General features: G+C 39.3%; 1 long non-coding RNA gene across 2 annotated transcripts in view; it reads left to right on the top strand.

The window, feature by feature from the left end:
• Positions 1 to 12,500, top strand: part of LOC138022004 (uncharacterized) — a 254,279-nt gene that overhangs the window by 11,345 nt on the left and 230,434 nt on the right. Inside the window, exon 3 of one of the 2 annotated variants that reach the window (XR_011126496.1) lies at positions 11,318 to 11,389. The exons of the other annotated variant lie outside the window; for it this stretch is intronic. This is a non-coding gene — a long non-coding RNA (uncharacterized lncRNA). Of the gene's footprint in view, positions 1 to 11,317; positions 11,390 to 12,500 lie in introns of those variants that run through there. 2 annotated transcript variants of the gene reach the window in all.

Below are 12,500 nucleotides of genomic sequence, written 5' to 3' on the forward strand. Positions count from 1 at the left end.
AGCACCCCGTACTCGTGATTAACAAGTTAACTTATTACATTTTGTTCATAAAAATATATGGATGCCAAGCAGTGCTTTGTAAACTATGCTTTGCGGAAGATTACATGTACATTGCTCTTTATGCTTTTATTTCTAGGGAGATTTTTAATAATAACATAAGTCAACTCCCAGAAAAGGTTTTCTCAGGGCTCACAAGTCTACACGGACTGTAAGTATATTTCCTCAAAATAAAAGTTTTAAAATATCACTTAGCTTTGTGCCTGGTTGCTTTAGAACGATTTTCTTGATTTTACTGGTAAGTGACTCGCACAAATGTTCTAAATGAAATCTCACCAGTATTTGAGAACCCTTCAAGACGTCTACAATTAAATTGCATTTAAAATTTATTCTTCTAAAATTGACACTAAATGTTATTTAATTCCATTCCCACTCATTAAAAATAAGGGGCCTCTTTAATTATAGTTTACACTGCAGAGTCAGAGCCGATATATAAAAAAGAAAACAGCATTCCAGACGAAGACAAGCCGAGATACTCACGCCCCAGGCTAACGCCGCAACAACAGGATATCCACGTAACCATCACCAAACCATCAACTGTGCACCTGGATCACCACATATTTTCCAAAGGGGATTGGTGGAAGGCACACCTGTTAGATCATTCCAGGGCCCCAATTACTATATCACTTATTAGACCAGGTAGGACCAGCCATTGCAGCAACAACAGCAAACTCTCAGACATCCATTCTGAAGTATCCGCAAAAGCAGGATCATACCTTGCTTTTAAAATTGGGTGGAATAATCCTTTCCAGCCTTTGCCGTCTTAAGTTTTAAGACAGAATATTAAATAAGCTTACCAAAGTGGGTTTAAGTAGGGACGTGGGGAGCTGGCTATTGCTCCTCTTAACACCCCTACTCGTAATGAAAAAGTAATCTTATTACATTTTTTTAATAAAAATATATGGATAGCAAGCAGTTCTTTGTAAACTATGCTTTGCGGAAGATTACATGTACATGAATAGAGTATACACTGCAGAGTCAGAGCCGATCTAGAAAAAAAGAACAGCATTCCAGAAGAAGACGGCGAGATGCTCCCGTCCCAAGCTAACGCCGCACCAACAGGATACCTACGTAACCTTCACCAAACCATCAACTGTGCACCTGGATCACCACATATTCTCCAAAGGGAATTGGAGGAGGGTACGCCTGTTAAATCACTCCAAGGGTCCCAATTAGTGTATTACGCATGACACCAGGTAGGTCCAGCTATTGCAACAACAACACACTCAGTCATCCATGCTGACGTATCCGCAAAAGCAGGATCATATCCTCTATTTAAAAATGGGTGGGATAATATTTTCCACCCTTATCTGTCTCAACTTTTAAGGCAGAAGATAAAAGAAGCTTATGGTTTTGAAGAGGGACGTGAGGTACTGCCGCTGGCTTTCCTAAACATCCTTACTCTTGATTAAAAAGTAAACTTATTTTTTCAATGTCAAGCAGGCCATGAAGCTATTGGAAAGGCATTGCTGCCATAAAAAAAAACCCCGAATCGGCCAAGGTCTCCGAAGATGTTGTAGGAAAGTGGCTAGTAAATGCATTTGCAGGTCTTTCTTCTGACCCCGCAGTGTCCAGCCAGTCGTAAGGAAAATTTGGTTTCATCAAACGTGTCGATAAAGGTCGAATTACCACCGTGAACGATTTGGAAAGCTGACATTTCGAGCGTTAGACCTTTGGCAGAGCAAATGGGGGAATTGTGGGTGTTGTTGGTTGTATGGGGGTGTGGAGGAGCTTTGCTATTGATGGAAATATTATAGTAACATGAATTTGTGAATAAATTGATGGAATGAGAGATGTTTATTGATTCCTTGAGGATAGATTGTACCTATTTGAGAGGTGATTTTTTTGTTCTAGATTTTTGCGGCTTTCTTTGTAAGGATAGACCGCAAAAGTATCATGTTGTTGTGGGAGTGATTAGGAAGATTGAAATGGCGCGCAACTTGTTTTGATGCACCTGTGTCGTTTAAAGGTGTTTGCGAAAGCGGTCCGCCAATATTCTCCCTGTTTCGCCTATGTAGGCCTTCTTACATAGTGTGCAGGTTATGCAATATATAGATGACATTTGCGGAGATGCATGTAAAGTGGTCAGTAATTTTAACGGATCGATTCGATCCTGAGAACTTAACCATGTTAGAAATAAAAGGACAAGTTTGGCATCGTTTGCGTCTACATTTAAAAGTTCCCGGTTGGTTGTCAGACTGCGCTCTTAACTGAAACGTTGCCTATGTTTTTGTCGCGTTTGAATGAAATGAGTGGTGGTAGAGGAAATATACGTTTAGTTTCGAGATCACTGCGCACAATTTTGAGTTTTTTAGAATGACATTTTTGACTGCTTGCACAAGATTTTGTGAATGGTAGGTGAAGGTGAATGGAATTCTGTTGGTTTCTTCGTTCTGTTCCGTTTGTAGTGCGGTTTCTCGATCGATTTCTTCACTGTTATTTTCAAAGAGTTAATTTCACTCCAGTGCCGGAGTGAATAACTGGAGTAAGATAAAGCGGAGTAAAATGTACCACATTTATTCGAGACACTTCTTACAAAATACATTACATAAGTTACTTACACTACTGACATCACCAATTTCCAATACTCATTACAATGTTAATAATTATTTATTTACACACAAATAAAAGGCCAAACAGCCGCGCAACTGCTGATGGCATGTTTGATTCTTAGTATTGATTGTAAAAACTTAATATAAATATAAGCGTGTACGTTTACAATTAAGTACGTTCTAACACCTTAAACCTTTAACCTGTATTTGTTGTCGTTGTCAGCAGCAATGGGACCATCACCAACAGGTGCACGGCAAGCAAAGTCAGTGGTTGGCCTTTCATATTGGGGACCGTGTCTTGGCCGCTTGTCCAGTGTTTCACAAGACCCTGCGATCCTTACGACCTGCAGAATGGCATATCTTGTGTTGCTGCCTTGGTAATATTGTTGATTAATCTTAATAATTTAGAATTGGGGAGACCAGTATTTTCAAGAGGTGGAGTTTTTATGATTGCTGTTATCACTTTCCTCGTCATCTTGTACAACAGAAGTTTGGAAAGCATGAGCGGTAGAGCAGCCACTTGTACAACACGGTTTTCTTTGTACGACGACCCCCGAACTGGAAAAATGAGGATTGTCGGCATCAGTGTCATCACTTTCCCCTTCACGTTGCGCATCAGAATTTGGGAAGCCATGTACGGTAGAAGACGAGATACTTGAAAAACACTTTGCAAGGATACGTTGGTTGAGAAACCTTTCGTTTTCTCTCTTTTGCACTTAAAGCTACCCAGTCAGAGAAAGAAACTATCACATCGCTATGTTCTGCAGCCAGTCTGTAAGCCCCCTCGTCAAACAGCGTTCTTTCCCCGTTGCATTGCTGTTCTTTAGCTAGGCTTTGCAGCAGATTCAAACATTCCGTCCAGGATAACTTTCGGAAACCTTTGCCTTTCCGTTTCTTGATCCTGTCATTCATGCATTCGGGGTCGTTGTCGTAAAGGAAATTCTCTCCCTAACCAACATTCTCCCGCACAGATCTGATCATCCTTGTCTTCATATCTAAAGAAGTGTTCATCAGAAAATATGGATAAAACTCGGTCGATTCTTCCTTCAAAAGAACTCTGGCATTTATTTCTCGTTTTAGGGTACAAGGAATCCAACATTATATCAAATTCAGTCGGGGTAAATGCGTCCATAAGGCCACTTCTTTTCTTGCATCACTGCCAAAAATATCAAGAAGAAACTCTTTTCTCTTCAACTCCCCAATGTGCAGATCCTTCAATTTACGAATGACATCATCCTCCACGTGTCTTTTGCAAGATAACCATGTTGCCAAAAGAAAAAAAATACTTCATGCCTTTCTTAAGAGCGGCGTCCCTATCGGATCCTATGACCAAAATATTGGACGGCTCTTCGTCAATGGACACCAATGATGATGCTAAGTAACCATATGACTCTTTCTTTCACCTCATGTGAAGCATTCATGGACCAAGTATGGTTGGATGACTTCCATATTTTACATCAACAAGTAGAGGATGCTTGTATGTCACCGCAAATTAGTACGAAAGCTGACGTTTCGAGTGTTAGCCTTTCGTCAGAGCGAACAATTAAAGGAATTGTGGGTAGTGTGAGGTTATTAGAGATATGGAGCTACGCTATTGGTGGGAACATGGTGACCTGAAAAACAATAGTAAATTAGCATAATGAAAAGCTGAATGTAGAATGCAGTGTCCACGCAGAACAAAGAACGAGCTTGGGTTTTACTGTTGCTGAGTGTGATCAGGGAGATTAAAATTTCTAGCGAGTGCGCGCTTGTATGTTGTTGCGGTGAGTCCACGCAGAACAATTTTACTGGTACAGAATCTTTTGACATCTTTTACCTGCTGCTCAGTTGCCATAACACATGCAGGTTCAGGGGTCAATTGTAATCGCCTGATGTATGGAGTTTTCTCCGCCTTTTTCAGCAAGATCGTATAATCCATCTCTGGATCTACGTGGTTTAGAATTGAACTTAACATTATTTACCTGCTTTCGCCCTTTAGGAATATCTCTAAGAGATTCGCCCTTTGAGAATATCTCCAAGAGATTCAAAAGCCATCATTTTTCCCGCCTCTTCAAATACCTCATCATAAACTTGGGAGGGACCTTTGGCCAGTGCTTTTGTCAAGACCCTCTGTAGAGTGCTCGCCTTGGATGTAATGAACGCTTTATCGCCAAATTTTGCATTCCCATTAGCCTTGTTACTTCAAACTCGTACTGCACTATGATGTACCGCCCTCTCCTGCCCTGGCTGCTACATAACTCATAACTTCGAGATTCCAGTGAATAAGATGAGTCCAATAATTTTTTCCTGAGTTGGACTGTGGTGTCAGTAGAACTGGCTGAGCGCGAATTTGAAATTAAGCTAACTTCGCCAGAAGTATCAAAAAAGCCTTTACCGACACGCCCACCATTGAGGGAAGAGCCAAGATCGTTAGATTTCCAGTCGATTGGATGCTTCAATGACCATGTATCAATTACAAATGAGGCATTTATCTGGCATTTTAGAGGTACCTCTGGGTGCGGGATTGAGAAGGATCGAGACAATGTCCTCATCGCACTCGCACCCCTCCCAGCGGAAAATTGGAATTTCCTGATCTTCGTCAAGAAACTCAATTTCTCCAGATTGGTCGCTCTCAACTTCTGATTCATCTTGATTATTAGACTATTTTACTTAACTTTGAAGTATTTGAAATCGTTGAAGATAGTTACGAAAACCTCTTTTCCTCGCATGAGGGCTAAGAGGCTCCGAAACTCGGAAAACATCTCAAGCTAGATAACCTTGAACAGTTTTCGCGGATTTTGCTGAAGGGGGATCCGAAATTCGGAAGTTCTTCTGTGAAAACTGTATTTTTGCTATTAAGCTTGTTCACAAAGGGATAAAAATTATAATTTTGACGGATTTGTCATATATGAAATCGCGCCTTTTTAGAACTTGACCGAAAGCAAATTTACCTGCAATGAATTCCTTGAATTCGCTTTGATTGGCAAAAAGCTTCAGTTCGTTGAGGTTATTTCTCACGGAAGTACTTTAAAATGTAATGCCACAAAGTACTTTGAAACCCATTTGATGTACTATGATATTTAGCTAATCAAAAAGATCAAAGAAAACAACCTCCTTCCCAGACCAATGTCATTATCTAGCCTAGGATTAGGCTCTTGTTAAGAATCCTGGGAAGAATACTGGTACCCAGTTTTTGTTTTTGAACTCCAGAAAAGGAAATCGATCGCTATTTTTAACTTTCTGCTGAGGAGGGAGGGAGGACTGGCGGTTTTGTTTGGAGCTTTCTGAATATTTTTCGGTTTTGCTCGGGGGAACTATTTCCCTTACCGCGTCAACAATCGTTTATCCCCTCGTAAGTGAATACACCTGTTGTAACTGCTCATGTGTCAATAAGTGGAAACGCTTCATTAAATTACAAACCAAAGAAATTCGGAGTTGAAGAACCACGTACGAGCTATTTACTCCAAAAAGATAATTAGCAGACTTTGCTTTAGAAATTATTTATCAGATGTTTCCAGGTAAAATGAAACTAAACACATTACGCGCATATCCACTAAAAGTGCTTACTTTTCAGGGGAAAACCATAAAATTAAAAAAAAGGTGTATTGTGTAGTTCTAACAGATATTTCTGTTGAACAATTTGGTTTACTGCTCCCTTGATGTCGACAGAAACGTATATTTGGTTTTGCGAGAGAGAAAAACTAATTGAGTTAATCTCTTTACTTTTGACATGGAATAGATATTGCTCTTTCGGTTTTCCATTAAAAAATGTCAACATGGTCCCTTGTTCAGAAAGAAATTCTATGATTTACATTTTGCTTTTGAAACTCAAAGATCTCTGGACTACACAAATATCACCTGCACATCAGCTATTCGAAGTCATCTTGCCGCTTGCCCTAATTTAACATCGACTACGAAGCGAACATTTTGTCGGAATATCACAATTCAAACGCACTCGGCATCTCAACAATATTAGTAAGACTTCAAGGATAAGTCACGTAGACTGAATACATGATAACTTGAAGTTAAATTTTGAAAAGGAATATGTGGTTTCACTTGTTCCAACCTGTCTCAACTGGAACTCTCTCCTTCCGTAGTAGATTCAGTTCGCGATCTGCCGAAGCCTTTTTCTAAAAAAAAAAAAATCAAGGTATGGTGAGAATGGATCAGCCACGCAGCTGATTTTTAGAGAGGCACCTGATTGGCTACTTGTAATGACGTAATGAAATTTTGAATATGCACGGCTTGAGCAGCTTCTGGAGAAATGGCCTCCGTAGTGGGTGATCACGATCGTTGTCGAATCTAAAAACTTTGATTTTGAAAGAGTGGAAAAAGTTTTAATCGACATAAAGGAAAATGGTTGTGGCTATGCGAGGCAGAAAGTGATGAAAGTAAATTCAGAAATTTAAAGCATCTTCAATTTGTGTACGTCAATCAGTTCAAGCAAGCTAGAAGCGACTATACGCGGCTTCTTGTGCGTCAAATAACGAAACGTTAAATTGTTTGTTACTTTTGCTTTCTTTTCAGATTCTTGTCTCTCATCTCACTTTAAATCTGTAAAGAAACTACTGCGACTCATACTTGATTATTTTGTGATTTTGAATATGTGGTTTCACTTGTTCCAACCTGTCTCAACTGGAACTCTCTCCTTCCGTAGTAGATTCAGTTCGCGATCTGCCGAAGCCTTTTTCTAAAAAAAACAAATCAAGGTATGGTGAAAATGGTTCAGCCACGCAGCTGTTTTTTAGAGAGGCACCTGTTGTTGTTGTAATGACGTAATGAAACTTTGAATATGCACGGCTTGAGCAGCTTGTGGAGAAATGGCCTCCGTAGTGGGTGATCATGATCGTTGTCGAATCTAAAAACTTTGACTTTGAAAAGAGTGGAAAACGTTTTAATCGTCATAAAGGAAAATGGTTGTGGCTATGCGAGGCAGAAAGTGATGAAAGTGAAATTGAGCCAATAGAGATCCGAGATGCGAGCTCTTCGGTCAAAGATATTGAATGCGAAAGCACGAGTTCTGAAAGTGAGAGTTTTGAAAGCTCAAAATTATACAGTAAATTCAAAAATAAAATATCTCACCTTCGCTTCCACACTTTCGTCTCTGTTTGCTGGAAGATTCCTCGCTACTTTCAGTTCCTTTTCGTTTCAGGAACTGACAAATTGTCTCTCGAATTCTCATCACGCTCAGAGTACACTTAAAAACAAACTGATAGACGTGATTACATATTTGTAGCTACAAGATTTGGACTCTGCATGGACGTGGCACAGCGTTAAAATCTCAGCTCTGGCCTCTCCCCGGCCCTAATCATGTAACCGCGCGACATTGGGAACGAGAATTTAAAATAGTTTTGCGAAACTAAAAAAAAAAAGATTAAAAAAAAATAGATACTAAAGGAGTTTGATGGGGCTTGGGGATCCACTCTCTTACCTAATCCTCTCTTTCTGCACCTTCATCTCTTTTGTTCGGATGAGCAGTTTTTTAGTCGCCTCAATGTAAAGGCCTTTCACCACGGCTGAATTCACTGTCTTGATGTTTTAAAACGTTTGGCAAACAGGCTGGATAATAAAACTAAAGAGTTCCAGCACAAAAAAGGGCCTAACGTTGCCAAAAGATGTGGGCTCCCTGAGATTATATCATGCTTAATTATCAAAAACAATTTTCGCCTATTTCCTAATGTATAACTGCAAGGTTTGTAATTCTTATGCGCAAATCCGTAGGTGTGTAATTTACGAAATGCAAAATTTATTAATTCGTTTTTAGGTGTAAACACACGCATACTTGTACTACTCGGCTGCCTGATAAGGTGAAAGTTAGCCTTTCGAAACGCGTGAAGAAAAATAAAAATTAAAAAAGTTTACAACTGGAGAGGTTTGCAGCGTGATGTCCACTTGTTAAAAATATCTTTGAAAAGAAACGAGGGTTGAACTGAATTACAGTTTTGCGAAATAAGTTGTCATAATAAGATGCTGACTGTACTGATCCCTTTTAAAATGGTAAAAACAGTTAGCTTTCATTTGGCAAAATTTACTAATTTACGACATAGAACGAAATATGACTCGGCAAATATTTATCGCGGTAACGGGAGATGATGCCAGTAGAAAGAGTATTTATGAGAAAGAACGCGTATGACCCATCTTTTCATGCACGTCCATTTGGTCTCGCAAAATCATTGGGTAACCCTTCCATCGGTCTTGAAGAACGCATCGTATTCCTTCACTAACCTCTCTGGTACCCTAAGGTTAACTAAGTTAAACAATCTAACTTGCTAGTAAAATTGCTAGAACAACCCGGCAGCAACAAAACAATTCCAGTGTTTTGGCATTATAATTAGCAACTTCTACCGCCTTTCTCATTTGTCCACCATTTTGGAAATGACATGAACATCACTTGACCCTGAATAACTGGTGATGGTGCGCTCTAACATGGACTCATCCGAAGCCCCCCACCAACCTGCTATCCAGTGCGCTAGAGACGTCACAACTAAATCATATCTGTGGCCCTAGGGGTAGTTCTTACTTATTACGTAGTGGCTGAAAACTTTGGATAAGTTATTAAAACTGGGTTTGTCACCAGGTGAATCCATTGGCAAATAAAAAATATAAATATATGTTACTCTGGTGTTTGAAATATAAATTATGTACAATAAAAAACGTTTTCCGACGTTTCGGTTGTATTCAACAACCTTCATCAGGGGAAGTGAAAGATAAAATTTACACGAAAGCTAAGATATAAACCAAAGCGCTAATTCAAAATTCTAAAGTTAGTGTCATCTGCAATAGTCAAATGCAAGTACTCCTTGGGGAGTAGTGCTCCATCGTCTCGGTTGAGGGGGTCTTTAGCACAGTTTATTTCCCAAGCCTCAAGAATTTTCCTTTGTCGCCAGTTATTGTTAGTTCTAAGAATAGTGGCCTCATTCCACGCGATGTCATGATTTGGTTTTATAACGTGGTCCGCAAGTGCTGATTTTTCTTTTTGTAGCCGTGCGACGGCCTTTTGATGCTTGCCTTTTATAGATGTAAGTTTTTCTTTGCGTTTCTCCGACGTAATTCTTGCTACAAACTGCGCAGGGAATGTCATACACGAGATCTCGAATTTCTTCTTTGCCCATTTCGTCTTTCGGCTTTGGAAATATCTGGCCAATTGTCTTGTAGGGTTTAAAAGTCACTTTGATACCATGATTGTCCAAAACTCTCTTTATGGGCTCGGAGGTCCCGCTAACGTATGGTCCCGCTAACGTATGGTCTACCGCTAACGTATGGTCTACCGGAAACCCACCCACACTGATCGCTATCTGTCATATTTATCGCACCATCCCAGTATGCACAAGCGAGCTGTGGTCAAATCATTAATTGATCGGGCAGAGAAAATTCCCTCAGCAAAATCCGACCGAAACAAGGAAAAACAAAGAATAATGTCTACATTACAATCAAATGGATACCCCAAACGCTTTATCTTGAATGCCAGCAAAGCTAGACCACCATTAAACCACCCATTAACTGGTGCAGAGTCGAAAGAGAAATTTTGCACAATACCATACGTTAGCGGGACCTCGGAACCCATAAAGAGAGTTTTGGACAATCAGGTATCAAAGTGGCTTTTAGACCCTACAAGACAATTGGCCAGATATTTCCAAAGCCGAAAGACAAAATGGGCAAAGAAGAAATTCGAGATCTCGTGTATGACATTCCCTGCGCAGTTTGTAGCAAGAATTACTTCGGAGAAACGCAAAGAAAATTTACATCTATAAAAGGCAAGCATCAAAAGGCCGTCGCACGGCTACAAAAAGAAAAATCAGCACTTGCGGACCACGTTATAAAACCAAATCATGACATCGCGTGGAATGAAGCCACTATTCTTAGAATTAACAATAACTGGCGACAAAGAAAAATTCTTGAGGCTTGGGAAATAAACTGTGCTAAAGACCCCCTCAACTGAGACGATGGAGCACTACTCCCCAAGGAGTACTTGCAATTGACTATTGCAGAAAAGAAAAAATGACACTGACTTTAGAATTGTTAATTGGCGCTTTGGTTTATATCTTAGCTTTCGTGTAAATTTTATCTTTCACTTCCCCTGATGAAGGTTGTTGAATACAACCGAAACGTCGAAAAACGTTTTTTATTGTACATAATTTATATTCCAAACACCAGAGTAACATATATTTATATTTTTTATTTGCCGTTGGATAAGTTTGCCTTCAAGACCTTTTAAAATTAATCGTCAAAAGATTCCAAGGAGAAGGGTCTTCTTTAATTTATGAAACTTGAATGTGAAAGTCGTTCCCACGGATATATGGTAGAATTGAAGCTTTTTACTACATCATCAACGTCCTCGCATAGGACTCTCATCTCACGAAGTGCAGTCGTTTGCGCAATGTACGGAATGACGACATGTGCGTGGTTTTCTTGATTTTTTGCGATACTACCACAGTCGATCCTTAATGCCACCTGGCTTAATTCTTGAACAATTAATTTGCTTCTCTAGTTTTTGAAAGGGATCTCTCTTTTATTTTCTCATAAGATTATTTATTGATAAATTTGTCTGTATATTGATCCATTGATGGCTCGAGCCGGAAATACCTCAAAACTGTACTGTTAGGAGCTCAATACCCACTCTGTTACATTATTTACCTTGAGGTTAACTACCTCAGCCATGACGCATGAAAACCAATTGATCGTGATTGTGAAATCTTTATCTGTTTTTTGTTTTTGTTTTTGTTTTTTAGATCGTTGCAGAATAACTCCATAACTCTTTTGACGAATGCAAGTTTTGACAAGCTTGAGAATATTAATTATTTGTAAGTAAGGCTGGTGAAATACATCATATTTTAAATAACAAGCCACCGGCATGGTTTGACCATACCACACCCTTTTAACTATCCGAGGGAACAGAATTAGGTGAACTGCTTTCTCAAAACCAATTGCATTGTCCCTTATCCCTTTTCGACTCCCTTGAATTGCCTCCCCTGCCATTCTTTCGAAACATAATGTGCATAGGCCATTGTTTCAATCGCATTTTTTCTTTCTTTTTAGACTCCTGAGTGAAAACAAACTCCAAGCAATCCCTAACGGGACCTTCAGGAATTTAAAGCATCTTCGATTTGTGTACGTCAATCAGTTCAAGCAAGCTAGAAGCGACTATACGCGGCTTCTTGTGCGTCAAATAACGAAACGTTAAGAACGGCTGCCTGTAAGAATCGAGAATCGTCCGTCAACGACCATTTTGGCGGATAGCTCATATTTTGCCCAAAGATAACCTGTAGTGAACTATTTTCAAGAACCAAATTTAAAAGTTCCAGCGATTCTTATTTTTTTAGAAATTTACGAAAATTTGAAAACGCGGTTAAAGTGCGGTTTTCTATTTGACAAATTGTCCAAAATTTGCTGCGATAACAAAGCAGCGGTGAAGTCTTTAAATGAATTCAATTGGCACCAAACTTGACAAAAATTAAAAACAACTATTCTTGTTCATTTCTACTTCGATACTTTTTACGGAAATGTTAAAATTGTGATTTTCTAAGCTCTTTAATTAAAGAACGTCCTCAAAGACCGCATAACATGGCCGCGAAAAATGGGTGATATTTGACGCGATAAAAATGTACCTGGTATCTCATTCTTAATTTTTTTGACTTCATATCCTTAGAATCTTGCTATTATTCATTTTCTGTGTGCAGATTTATGCTCGAACACGGTCCGCTTCCCTCCGAAACTATCAGACATGTTTGTAACCTGAGCGAGCTAAATGACGCGAAATATGAGAACTCAAGCCGATGCTAATTATTCATGTTGAATCGTCGAACTGACTAATTTTCGGCTTTGTATCTTGGAAAGCTTTAAAAAATGTCAGAAGTATTAAAAGTGACTGAAAATAGTATATGAGGGCAAATATCCGCAAGTGAACTATATATT

Source organism: Montipora capricornis, chromosome 10, assembly GCF_036669925.1.
Source record: "Montipora capricornis isolate CH-2021 chromosome 10, ASM3666992v2, whole genome shotgun sequence".
In the NCBI taxonomy this organism is placed as follows: domain Eukaryota; kingdom Metazoa; phylum Cnidaria; class Anthozoa; order Scleractinia; family Acroporidae; genus Montipora; species Montipora capricornis.